General features: G+C 37.3%; 1 protein-coding gene across 2 annotated transcripts in view; it reads left to right on the top strand.

The window, feature by feature from the left end:
• CCDC91 (coiled-coil domain containing 91) overlaps positions 1-12428 on the top strand; it is a 114487-nt gene that overhangs the window by 39136 nt on the left and 62923 nt on the right. The window lies entirely within an intron of this gene.

Genomic DNA, 12428 nt, shown 5'->3' with positions numbered 1-12428 from the left:
AATTCCAGGAAATTTCATGGGTCACAGCAGGGTTTAAAATTATGGAATATGGAAAAAAAGGGGGAATTTCAGAAAAGACACTTTAACAGATAGCAGTGCATCTTTTTGCTGAACTGCTAAAGGTATTTATGGATATGGCAACAATCCCTTGCCCACCTCTTTTACAAGTGAGTGCCAGATACCTCACGTTTATTTATTCACCTTTAATTTTTTTTTAATGTTACTCTCTGTACTCTTCTTTCAGACACTCATTTTTATTCAAAGTCTTTATTTATTAATAATTTCAGAGCTGTTTACATTTTGGCCTGTTTCCCCCCTGCCTTCAGTGCCCCCCTCTCCCCTCCCAGTTTTGATGTCTTATTTCCTCTAAATTATTTTTCCATTTGTGAGGAAAAATAACTTTTTATTTGTATTACAGAAGATTCTGCTCTTTTGCCTTATGTTTTCCTTTTAAACTTCAATTCTTTTATTAATTACTTTGTTGTCTTGTTATGGGTTATTAATAAGAAAAGTGGATGTAAGAATAAGCATTCTAATTTTGTTTTAAAAATGTACCTCTCTTATGCTGTTATGCTGTTATTCAACAGCTTTGAGATGCCCAACTTGCCTTATAATCTGATATTCAGTCCTAGGGCATGAAAAGCTTTTTTTTTTACACTTATGTGCCTCCTTTGCCTCCCTGCTTTTAAAAGTATTCAAAAAATTGTCCTTAAATAATGTTCACTTTCCTAGTGTGCAAGTAGGTGGTAGCAAACCAGGTTTTTTTTAAAACCAATTTTGTGTCCTGACTGCTTTGGCTTGTGTGTCCTGATCTGCTTTTTGCCAATGCATCCTGGATTTGAGTGCCTTTACTGATTTATGTTCAGTGCGTTGAAGTCTGTGACAGCTGCTGCACATCTTCATTTGCACACTCACAGCGAGTGCATTCAGAGGGATTCATCTTTTACTTTTTCTCCTACTTGATATGGAAATTCTACTTAAGAAGGTTGTGAAATGCCCAGATATATTTAGCACTTGTTGACTGGAATTCTTTACCACCAGTCTTGTCTCATCAAGATTTTCACATCAAGATTTTTCTTGTGTAGATAGGAGTAGTATCTTGTTGGATTTTTGAGGGAATAATGAAAATGTGCAAAATTTATCTAACAACAAACCTGTGTAGAAAGGAACTTGGGTAGCTATATTGCTAAGACAATACTTAAGGCCAGTTATTTGTTACATGAATAAAATGTAATAAAGACTGAAAAGGTTTAAAGGTGTAGCAGGTCAATGAGCTATAAAATTTTCAGCAATCTGCAGCCTCTCATAGTTTATTAATGAACTATGAACCAGAAAAGCTGATTTAGCAGCTAGAGGGAAATGTGGCAATGCTTGCAGGACAGTTACCTGTTACTTGGCATGCACCTCCTTAAAAAATGTGGGGAATTGTGCCAAAGCATCTCCATGTCTATGGGTCCACTCCAGTCCTGTTTGTGTTCAGTGTGAGGCATCTGAGACGGGTTAATTATTGTGAGTACCTGAGCACAACTCACAAAATAGTAAATCCTAGCCAATATTGGCCAATATTAGTCAGTATTTTAAAATAATTTGTACTTCCTGTTTATACACGTGGAGGCATAAGATGGACAGCAAATGTCAGGATGATGTTTTGGGGAGAAATTTGAAGGATTGTCCCCTTATTGTCCTTTATCTGTTAAATCATCCTATTTGGTTTATAATTCGTTAATAAACTCTGAATGACTGCAGAATGTAGCTTAATACATTATTGAAACTTCTATTGCTAAATTACCCTGCTACACCTTTAAATTTATTTTTTCAGTCTGTGTTAAATTTTATTCATCTGTAATATACACTTGGTGTTGAAACACAGTTTACTTGTGTTTCTAAACCGGCTGAAATGTATAATTTGCCATGTATTAAGCAAATTTATTTGTATAAATGTGTTCTAATCTAACTAATTCACACACTGGAAGTTATAGCCAAGAAACTCATGTGATTTACATATCAAAGTTGAATTTATTCATCCCTTCTAAGTTTCCTTGGAAACTTCCTTATTAATTATGGCTATACATTTTTTAATTCGAGTGAACTGCCAAAATGTTAATATGTAGGCAAAGTGTCAACAAATAACTACTATTTTAAACTACTAGTAAAGGTGTGTATCAGGTCACTTCTGTATAACTTTTGATATTGAGAAAGCACTTCCAGAGATAAAGTATTGGCTACTTTACTGTTGCTGCTCTTAAATAAATATATAAATAGCATTTTGCTGCTGAGGCTTGTATAAGGTTTTTTTCCTCACTAAAGACTTAAAAGATCCAGAAGGGCATGTGACATTTAAAATAATCATGTACTTAAACTACTGAGAACTTTTTTACTATTCTTGGCAAAACTTTTATCACTGAAAGAAAGCTGATATTAATGAAAACCAGAACATCTGTTCTTAAACCTGGAGGATATTGAGATAAAGCAGATTTTCCCAGTTCTATGCAATTCCTTAAAAATAAACCTACATTATCTGAAGGTATTTTTAAACACAATGCAGTGTTTTGGTTTTGGATATGCATTACAAATTAAACCGTTCTCAGGCACATAATTGGTTAGGATGATCAGCATTAATTTCCAGAAGTGAGTACCATAATGACAAAATGCAATTATGAAAATGAAGGTCTGAAGAATGCTTAAAAAAAAATCCAAAGCATTGCGATGAAGGACTGAGAGAAATTCTGAATTTCTTCAGTTGTTATATTTTTAAAATATATTTTAAGAGTAATTTCAGCCAGTAAGTCTCTGCTTAATGTACTTCATGTTTATGTAGGGAGAACGTAAAGTTTCTGTGCTAGGCTTTCAAAGGGCTGTGTTTGTCTGGCTTTTGAGATAAGTAAGAAGTGAGTGTGTCATTGAAAAGCAAATTTCCATTGACTTGGACTCCACTCTCTAGGCAGAGAATTTGCAATAAGTCTTGATAACTTCAGGGACTTCAAGGAAAGCACCTATTGAGCTCATAAGCAACAAAGAGTGCAAAATGTTCTGAAGCTCCCTTATATTCAAACTTTATAACTGGAAAGGTACTTTTTATGCTTGAAGAGCCTTCTTGTTGGTGATCAGCAGAAGAGAAGATCCATTTCCATCTTTTATAGCTAAAACCTAATTCCAGACAGTGTGTGATGCCTGCTTTTTTGAAAATACTTTGTGAAATGCTTTTGTGAAGTACTTTGTTTAAAAGAGTAAATAAAACAAAGAAAAAAAAAAACAGAGAAGGGTCAGTAGAGGGAACAATTCTGGGGTTTCTTATGGAGTGTGATTACATCTGCCCCTTGGGAGTTCCATTACCTGCACAGAATTCCCAGTGGGAGAACAGCTGTATTCAGATGGGCTGTTGGGGAGTTCCCTGAGTCCCTGGGACTTGGACTCGCTGCTTATGAAGACACATTTCAACTCTGTGTCACTCCAACACGTTCAGTGGTGGTTTAAGATAGATTTGTCTTAGAAACCCTATGCTGTTATTTTCTATAAATGTGGTGACAGTTGTCAGCTGAGGAAAATTATTCAGGGCTTTATGGAATTCAGCCAGAAATGCAGTGGACATCTCCCATGCCAGAAGAAAGGGGATATTGTAGCTAACAAAGACTGCAGGAATAGTTTAAAAAGATCTCATATTTCGCATAATATTTTCATTAGAGAGTTCTCTCATGAATGGGGGTCTGGTGGCACTTGCCATCCTGTTTACATCAAATTTGTCTGTCTTTACTTTCACATTTTTTTGAGAAATGATTATTTGTTAAATAAAGATAGCAGTTCTTTGAAGCGTGTTGCAACTCTTGTGACAATATTTTATCAACTTTCAGCACAGTCCCATTCTGTCACCACCAATTAAATTACCTTCTCCTGTACCAGTCACTGACATGGCTGATGAATCTTCCATTGCACAACAGAAACACAGTAGTAATTTTTAGGGAATAATACAATTTTTTATTCATTTTTACGACATTTTGTATTTTTAACTGCTGCTGCACTACTTTACATTTTTAAATGTGGCCTCCAGTCCTTTAAATACCTTTATATATGCTTAATAAATCTGCATATATCCAGTTGAGAAGGCTATATTACAGCAGGATTTGCTTTCCTTTTTCGCAAACACTTTTAGCCAAGAGCCTTACTGTAAGCAATGTTTGTGCCCCTCTGAAGAGGGGAGCTGCTCAGAACAAGAACGTGTCTTAATCATGATTTTTCTCATCTGGGTAAGCCAATTTGTGGGAGGTCTGACGTAGTGTAAAATACCAAGAAGTTTCAAACCAACCTAAAACACAGCTCAAGATTTCTATCAAATTCAGTCCTAATGCTACAGCTTTTTAAAATGTATTTACATTTTAATTTCTCATGTACAACAAAGGAAGAGTGAGCTTGTTTTTGCCTCCTTGCCAGTTGGCTTGGAGAAAGGAACTGAGGGACTTTGAAAGGGGCAGCATTTTTATGGTCTGGGTTTGTGGAGCTAGAGGAAACAATATTTGTGTCCAAATTAGAATCCCTCTGCTTCTCCCTCTCATTCTTTCAGCAACAAGAGGGTTCTTACTGGGGAGGGAAAGTTTTGGCTGCTGTGGGATATTTGGTGGGCTTTTTTGGTTTTGGGGTTTTTTTAAGGGGGGAAAGGGGGAGATTGCCTTTTTGTTCTTAACTGCAGCATATTGAATAGATTAAAGAGGGAGCTGTGGAATTACTGTAATTCAAAATAAAAAATTCAAATATGAGAATCGTGGTTTTAACATCGCTGGAGGGAAAGACAGAGTGAGGGGTGGAAGAAAGTGAGGGGTGTTCTAGAAACAGGGAAAAGGCAACAAGGAAAAGATCTGGAGAGTGAATGACTGTCAGATACAGTAATGGGAAAGATAGTTCCTGCTTCATATTTATGCACTTATCAAAGAATATTTCTTTAAATTTTGTTTGTGTTAATGTCATCAAGATGAAGAAGTAAATGGAGTGTATAAAAATATCAAGAATCTTGAGTTATATTACTCTTAGACTATATTTTGAAAAGCACAGGTATATGTCTATTTTTGTTAATTTCACTGTACCTGTAGAATTCTGAATATTTTTCTATAGGAATCCATTTGCTTTTTGTGGTCAATAGTAATACATATTAAAAATAAATTAGTTGACGTAGCTTAATGTTATCTCTCATTTTTAAAATTTAATAGGTCTGTGTTTTTAAATCACAGTTTAATTAAAAAAAAAAAAAACCAAAAAAACAAAGACCAATTAAAACCCAACATTAGCTTTTAGTTACCTCTCGGAAACTTAATGTGGCGTCAATCACTGCTGTTTCTTTCTGAATGTTCCATCTGATGTTCTCTGGCTTAACGTAGGAAAAAAAATTGATTTTGACTTTGGTTTAGTGATTTTTGTGAGACTGCCTTGCTTTGAGGAAGAGGTTAGGTTAAATTTATCTTTTTTTTAAGAGATTGATTAGATTTACTACCTGCCCCACATCCTCAAACATAACTTTTCTTCTCTGAAGTAACTAGTTTTGTGGTTAGTTCAGTACCATCAGCGTTTCACAGTAATTAAAATAGAGACAGTAATAAATGTGTGTTGTAGTTTTCACCCGCCGTTGGTTGCTCTTTAGATGCCTAGTTTTATATCTAGGCTCCAAAGTATAAGGGGGTTTTGTGGGAGATGTCGGGGCGTTGTTTGTTTGTTTGTTTGTTACAAATACTGTAGAATTGGAACTTCATTATGTCAGGCAATTTGATGATGTCAGGATGTTGTCATCATCTTTGCTAATCAAGCCCAAGTTCTTTAACACATTCTTGAGAAATAAGTACTGTCATCTTGATTTGTCCATCTTATGTGTTGCTTGTAAAAGAGCAAAGCAAGGCTTTCTTTCTCCTCCCACGTGTGAATTTGGCATCTGTTTGTAAGTGGGGGTTTAGTCACCTCAGAGGTGGGAGGTGGTGAAAGAAATAACCCAAACCAGGCTCTCATGCTTCAACCAGCACAACAATTGACTGGATTCTGGGGACCCATGCCAAATGTACACATACCAATACACGATGTCTGGGAAGCAAGCAGAACCTGAGCTTCACCAGCTCAGCAAAAAGGAATGGGAGAGAAGAGGTGTCGTTTGTAAAAATGAGCAGCTTCAGCCCACAGAGCTCAGGAGTGATGAGGGAGTTGGCTGTGAGAGAGTTCTGCATCCACTCAGAGACTGGGGGAAGCTGCTGGTTGTTGGAAAGAGACAGGAAGGATGATGGATGGATGATGGATCCAGGCACACCAGCCTCTTTGGGAATATCATGGTGAAGGTGCTCTTGGCAGCCATTTCCAAGCACATGAACAAGGTGATTGGAAATGGCCAACATAGATTTACCAAAAGACAAATAATGCCTGATTGCCTTCTGTGGTGAAACTCCTAGATTCTGGATGAGAAGATTTACACTGACTCAGTCTGGAGAAGAGAAGGCTTAGAGGAAACCCAATAGCAGACGGTCAATACCTACAAAGTTGTCAGAAAAATGGAGCCAGGCACGTTCTGCAGAGGTGTGTAGCAGGAAAGTGTGGTAGACTGAAGCATGGGAAGTTGCAACTTGTTATAAGGAAAAAAGTATTTTGTGATGAAGATAAGTATTAGGATGTCTTAGCCAGTGATGTTGTGAAATCCCCATCTCCAGAGTTTTTCAAGATCTCACTGGACAAGGATCTGAACAATCTGGTTTGAATTCAGTGTTGATCTTGCTTTCAGCAGGAGGTTAAGCTAGATGACCTCCAGAGGTTCCTTCCAACCTGAATGATTGTGTGATTTTCTGATTTAATACTTTGGTCACAAACTGAGAAAAATAAATAGCCTACTCCCAGTCACTAAAGTTATAAGTCCAGTCCAGGGCATATTCCCCAGGCTGAATTATTTGGAATATTTTACTCCAATCTGGCCTACCTCATTGCCAATTAAGGGCAGGGTCAGGAATGCCTGAACCAAAAATCTGATTAATGCAGTATTTGAAATGGTAAACTAGTCAAAATATCAGTTACTGTAAACTTAAATAATTGTTGTATGGAATATAACATTTTTGGTGGTTTTCAGTGTATCTGCCATGTAAGAATAGGAGCTTGTACTATGAAACCTATCCATGTTCAGTGTGAGGTTTTACAGGAAGCAAAATAGAGTTGTTCAGCTGCATTACAAGTTCCCTAAGATACACTGGAAGTGTTCTTATAAAATCTCTGTATCTGTGATTTGGATACCTTTTTCTAGACTGTGGGAGATGCTTCCTTCCAGCTGGAATTTTTCTGAGGTTAGGCAAAAATCCCTTTCTTGCAGAATTCATAGCAGTATCTTAAAATAAGCGAGCAGTAGTTAGTTTTCTTCTTTTCTTTATGTACTTATTCGTTTTCTCTGGTAAAGGTGTAACTTCTATCTCTTTGGATTTTTTTTTTCCTCCTTCATGCTGAGACTATTTTTGGCTTTTTCAGGAAGTACAACAAATAACCAACAAGTTAATCTTGATGTTTACAGCTTGATAGCAGTTCTCTGATGGAAGAAAATTTTGGGAGTTCAGTTGCAGATTATGTTTGTGGTCTGGTTTGGACAGTATAGTCTAACTGACGAGCATCTGATTTTATTTCATATCCATCTTTTCTCTAAAACAACACAGTCAAGAAAAGCTTTTCATGCAGATCTTCAGCTAAGAAAGACTTTAAAAGGCTGTATTGTCATCTTCATTGCCTGTATTTCTTGGCATTTACTTCATCCCAAACTCTTTGATTTGATGCTCAATTTCCCAAGCTGATGGTTATTTCATTTTTTGATCTAAATTCTTGTAAATTTTCTTAGGAAACAAATACAGCAAGTTGATGCAAAGATGGATACTTGTGTCTCTGGTTGTCCAGTGAATTCTCTGAGTTTTGTTCAACTTGCATATCATCATTTGTCTTCTGGAAAGCAACAAACAAAAATGTGTTTGTAGCCCAGTATGAGCATGGCAACAATTTGGGATGAGGCTGCTTTGCTTGTACTTTGATGGGAAAATAGCTGTGGATCAGCTAGTTTTCATATAGTATGTCTGCTTTGGAATGCTTTTAGTGTCCCAAAATATATTTACAAATGAGAAAAGGAGTTAAGATTGAAAGAAGAGATAAGTAAATCACCATTGTTTGCTCCCAGAATTTTAATTAAAGAGGCAGACAAAGAAAATAGTTTACATACTGAAAATGAAAAAAAATATTCAAATGTAAAGATGTAACTTATCTTTCTGTTGATTTTGTGCTAAGTATGATTGTTTATGTTATAATGAAACTTATTTTCTATACTTCAAAAACAAGGAAGAAAACAATTAGGTTTTTTATTACACTGGAAAAATTACAAAGATACGGTGATCTTACGGCTCGACATAAAATTATTAGAGTATTTACGTATAATGATGCTATGAGTTCCTTTTTTATATCTTCTAGAAGTAAATCTTGGAAGGTTTTTACTCATGCTGAAGTGAAATTTATTCCTGCATGCTTTTGAAGCTGCTTGACTGAGTGTCAAGTTTCTTTGTAGTCGTCTTGGGTTTTTAAACATCCATGAAAAGACTGAAGGTATGCTCTAGGAATGTGCTGTGAACATCATTATGTGTTATGAATGGTACAACTCTATGAAAATTCAATATACATTCTTTCAAATAGTTATATTTCTAAAGCATATTTTAGTTACTTCTCAAAGGTTAACAGAGCTGCAGATGGAACTGTTAGCAATTTTAGGTGCATAAGGTGCATAACAAATCTAGTTAAAGATTTGTTGATATAAATTGTGGGTTTGATTACTATTAGTTTTGACATTTGACATTTCATATGTTTGAAACTGGTAATAAAAGATTGTATCCAGAATAAATATTGGAAAACAGCATGTGTACTGTAGTGAGCTGTATGCAGTGGGTCCTTTGGAAGGGCTCACCTGTGATAAATATGCAGCACTCCACTGTTGTTTGCTTTGTAAGATCTTTTTTAGTGCTTTCTGTGGAAAGGTTTTGAGAAAAACCAAGTAGCCTCAGAATTCCTACCCAGTGTATCAGGTCTTGGTGAAAGCAATTACAGAGTCAGCTAAGTTGGCAAAGACCTTGGCGATCATCAAGTCCAGCCTATGGCCTAACAGCACCTTATCAACTAAACTGAGTGCCACATCCAGTCTTCCTTCAAACACCTCCAGGGACAGTGATTCCACCACCTCCCTGGGCAGCCCATTCCAGAGCCTGACTCTGCTCTCTTTCTATCATCCCTTCAGGTATTTATATACATTGATAAGATCCCCCTGAACCTTCTCCAGACCTAACAGTTAACTCTCTCAGTCTCTCTTTATGTGAAGGATGACCCAGACCTATCATCATCTTTGTGTCCCTTTGCTGGTCTCTCTCCCGTATGCCCATGTGGGTTTTTTTACTGGGGAGCCCAGAGCTGGACACAGGAATGGCCCTAACAGTGCTGAGTGGAGGGGTAAAATCACCTTTTGTGACCTGGGGGCAATGTTTAGCCTGATGCAGTCCAGGATTGTTGGCCTCATGTTCAGCTTCTTGTCCCCTGGGACACCTTTGGGGTGTGGCAGTTCAGGCAGTTTTCAATCCACCTCTCTTTCAGCTGCTCCTGACCACACTTAGGCAGCTTCTCCATGAGGATTTTACAGAAGTGTCAAAAGGCAGCAGTAACTAAAATACCCATGAGTTATGGATACTTCTTCCAGCACAAATCCAAAACATAGCCCCCTACTGTGAAAAACTTCCCTCTGTTGCAGGAAAAACTGGCACAATTACCTTCCCAGGTCCTGAGTTGGGACTGCCTAGCCTGTAGCTCCTTGTGGTTTCTTGTCATCTTGAAGGCAGGGATGACATTTATGGGGATGACATTATCCAGTTCTCAGACAGTTCTCCAGACATTGTGATCAGCCACAGGTATTGAGTGGAGCCTCACAATTACATCTGCCAGCTCCCTCAGCACTTGTGGGGTCATCCTGTCAGGCATCACGGACTTAATTGGGTCCTACTTGCTTAAGTATTTCCTAACATGATCCTCTTTCCTTAAGCTGCCCTTTTTCCAGACCCTTGCTATGTGCAGGTCAGTCTCCTGTCTATGGAAAGAAGGAAAACTCTCCTAGTGTAGTTTTTTCATATGTATCTATCTGTATCATGAAGTAAAGAAATACTGATATATTATGATCAGTAATTAATTATAATTATTTAATTATAATTAAAATTATGATATTATAATACAGTAAATAAATACAGATGGATTTTTAAATACATGCACTGTGTAAAGTTGTGTTGGGTGTTACAACTGGCTTCAGTATCAGTAGCCAGTGATGACACCTGGCAGCCCTTTCCAAATTAATATTTTGTTCTTTATGGACAGTGGTGGAATTTAATTTGATCTGAAGACTGATGCTTTTGAGACAAGAGATATAATAATATCCTTATGAAGCTCAGAATTCCTTTCATACTTGTTGTGTTGTTTAATGGAAATGTTCTCTTCTTGTCAGCTTTGCTGGCATTGTTCTCCTGTTCACTCCTCCTTCCTTGCTTCCTCTTGCCATCCTGTCCCACCATTTAGATCATGTGGGGAAGTAGGAAAGTATCCAGGACATAAGTTGCCCTGGCACATTTTTAGCTTCATCCCAAAGAACTATCTGTGTAATATTTTCAAAACCTCAGGGCAGCCAGAGAAGGATTCCTGGGCCAAGTGTAGGTGCTATTTACCATATCATGCAGTTTTGGTAGTAAAATGTGCTTTCATACTAACAATACTTATCTTTAGCACTTCTTTTTATTGTTTAATGTCCTCTCAGTGGAGGGTCTCTGTATGCACATCCTGTAGGGAAGAAGAAAGAGCAGATATAATATAATTGTTCTTCACAAAATATTAATGTCTTAAATATGATAGGGAGGAGATCCTTATTATACCCCTCAAATACTCAGACAGTGGTGTGGGAACTGTAATTCTGCTTCAGTGTGGGGCATGTGCAGGCTCTTCCATACTATTTCCTTTGCATGGTTTTTCACATTTAATCAGTCACAATATTCCCAGCAGGCTGCTCTGTTCACACTCACTCAACTCTGGCTCAACTCATTTCTAACTCAGCAGGAAATGTCCTCACCACCACGATGTTAGGCAGTTGCTTGTGAAAGTTTATTTGCTACCTCACTTCATTTTTCACCTCAGAGTCTTCCATTGTTATGCTTGAGGTACAAATTATGTTTACTTGTATGAAATAAATCAGTGTCTCCTTGCTTCCTGTGGTGAGCTTAAGATTGTGTACAATGTGGGGGTTTTTGGTTATCTTGGGATATCTGAAATCTTTCTCTCCTCCCTGTATTTTTCCTTATCTTTAGGTTCTTAGCTGCATCTTTCACTAGGATGTTGATGATAGGACCAAAGTGGAAATACTTGCTTTGCTAGAGAGTTGGAGATGCTCCCGTGTCTTAGTTCTGTAGAGCTCACATTCTCATTTCACATGAACAGAAGCAGTGACCAATCTCTATTTTATACACAATAGCACACTCTAGTGTGTATATTAATTAGCAATTATGGACTGATTCTCATCATGTTTACCTCGGTTTCTCATTAGTTTTCATCATGTTTACCTCAATTTCTCTTTTGCATTCAGTATTACTATTATTTTTTCTCTGCACTTGGGTGAATTGAAGGAAATATTTATATCTTCAAATAAGAACTTAACAGACTCATTATGATGCTAAATGTTATTTGTAATTTTTTAAATGATGATCTTAAAGAAGAATTGATTTTATGGAGACAAAAATCTTGGTGCAATGACTCCACTATGAGGACTTTTAATGATGTAATTGTGTAAAGCAAAGCTGCCTAAGATGGATTTGAAATTTGTCTTCCACTTCAGTTGAACTGTAGCAGGGAGCTACAGTTTGCCTTCTTGCCTGAGCGCAGGAATGGAGAGGGAAGAGAGTGCATAACTTTCTGAGATACTGGCTCAGACTGGCAGCTACCTACCCTGAGGGTACCACAGCCTGACAGAAGGCAGGCAGGCAGCAGCAGCTCAGATACCTGCCCTGAACATTTCCTGCAGGAATAGAAGAATGTTTACAGGTGTTACAGGAATGCCTTGGTGTCAACACTTCAACTTGTGTTACCAGCTCACATCTTTAGGACATGACCTTGAACAAGTCACTGGTTCTAAAAACTTGAGGAATTGATTGTAAAGGGACAAATGGCATTTTTTGTTCTGTGTTTTGCTTTGCCTGGTATTGTGAGTGACAGGCACTGTGCTTTCTATCAAAATAGGATATCTTACTTCCTCAGTCAAAACAATTGGGGTTTTTAACCTGTATAATATCAGAGTTTCAATGATTTGTGTTATCAGTGATACATTATTGCATCACAGTGGGATTAAAATGATGTAACCACATGTTGAGGCAGTAAATAACATTTAC

The sequence above is a fragment of the Molothrus ater genome, chromosome 5, assembly GCF_012460135.2.
Source record: "Molothrus ater isolate BHLD 08-10-18 breed brown headed cowbird chromosome 5, BPBGC_Mater_1.1, whole genome shotgun sequence".
Lineage (NCBI taxonomy): Eukaryota > Metazoa > Chordata > Aves > Passeriformes > Icteridae > Molothrus > Molothrus ater.
The sequence above is the reverse complement of the archived record's forward strand: the minus strand, read 5'-3'. Positions and strand labels throughout refer to the sequence as shown.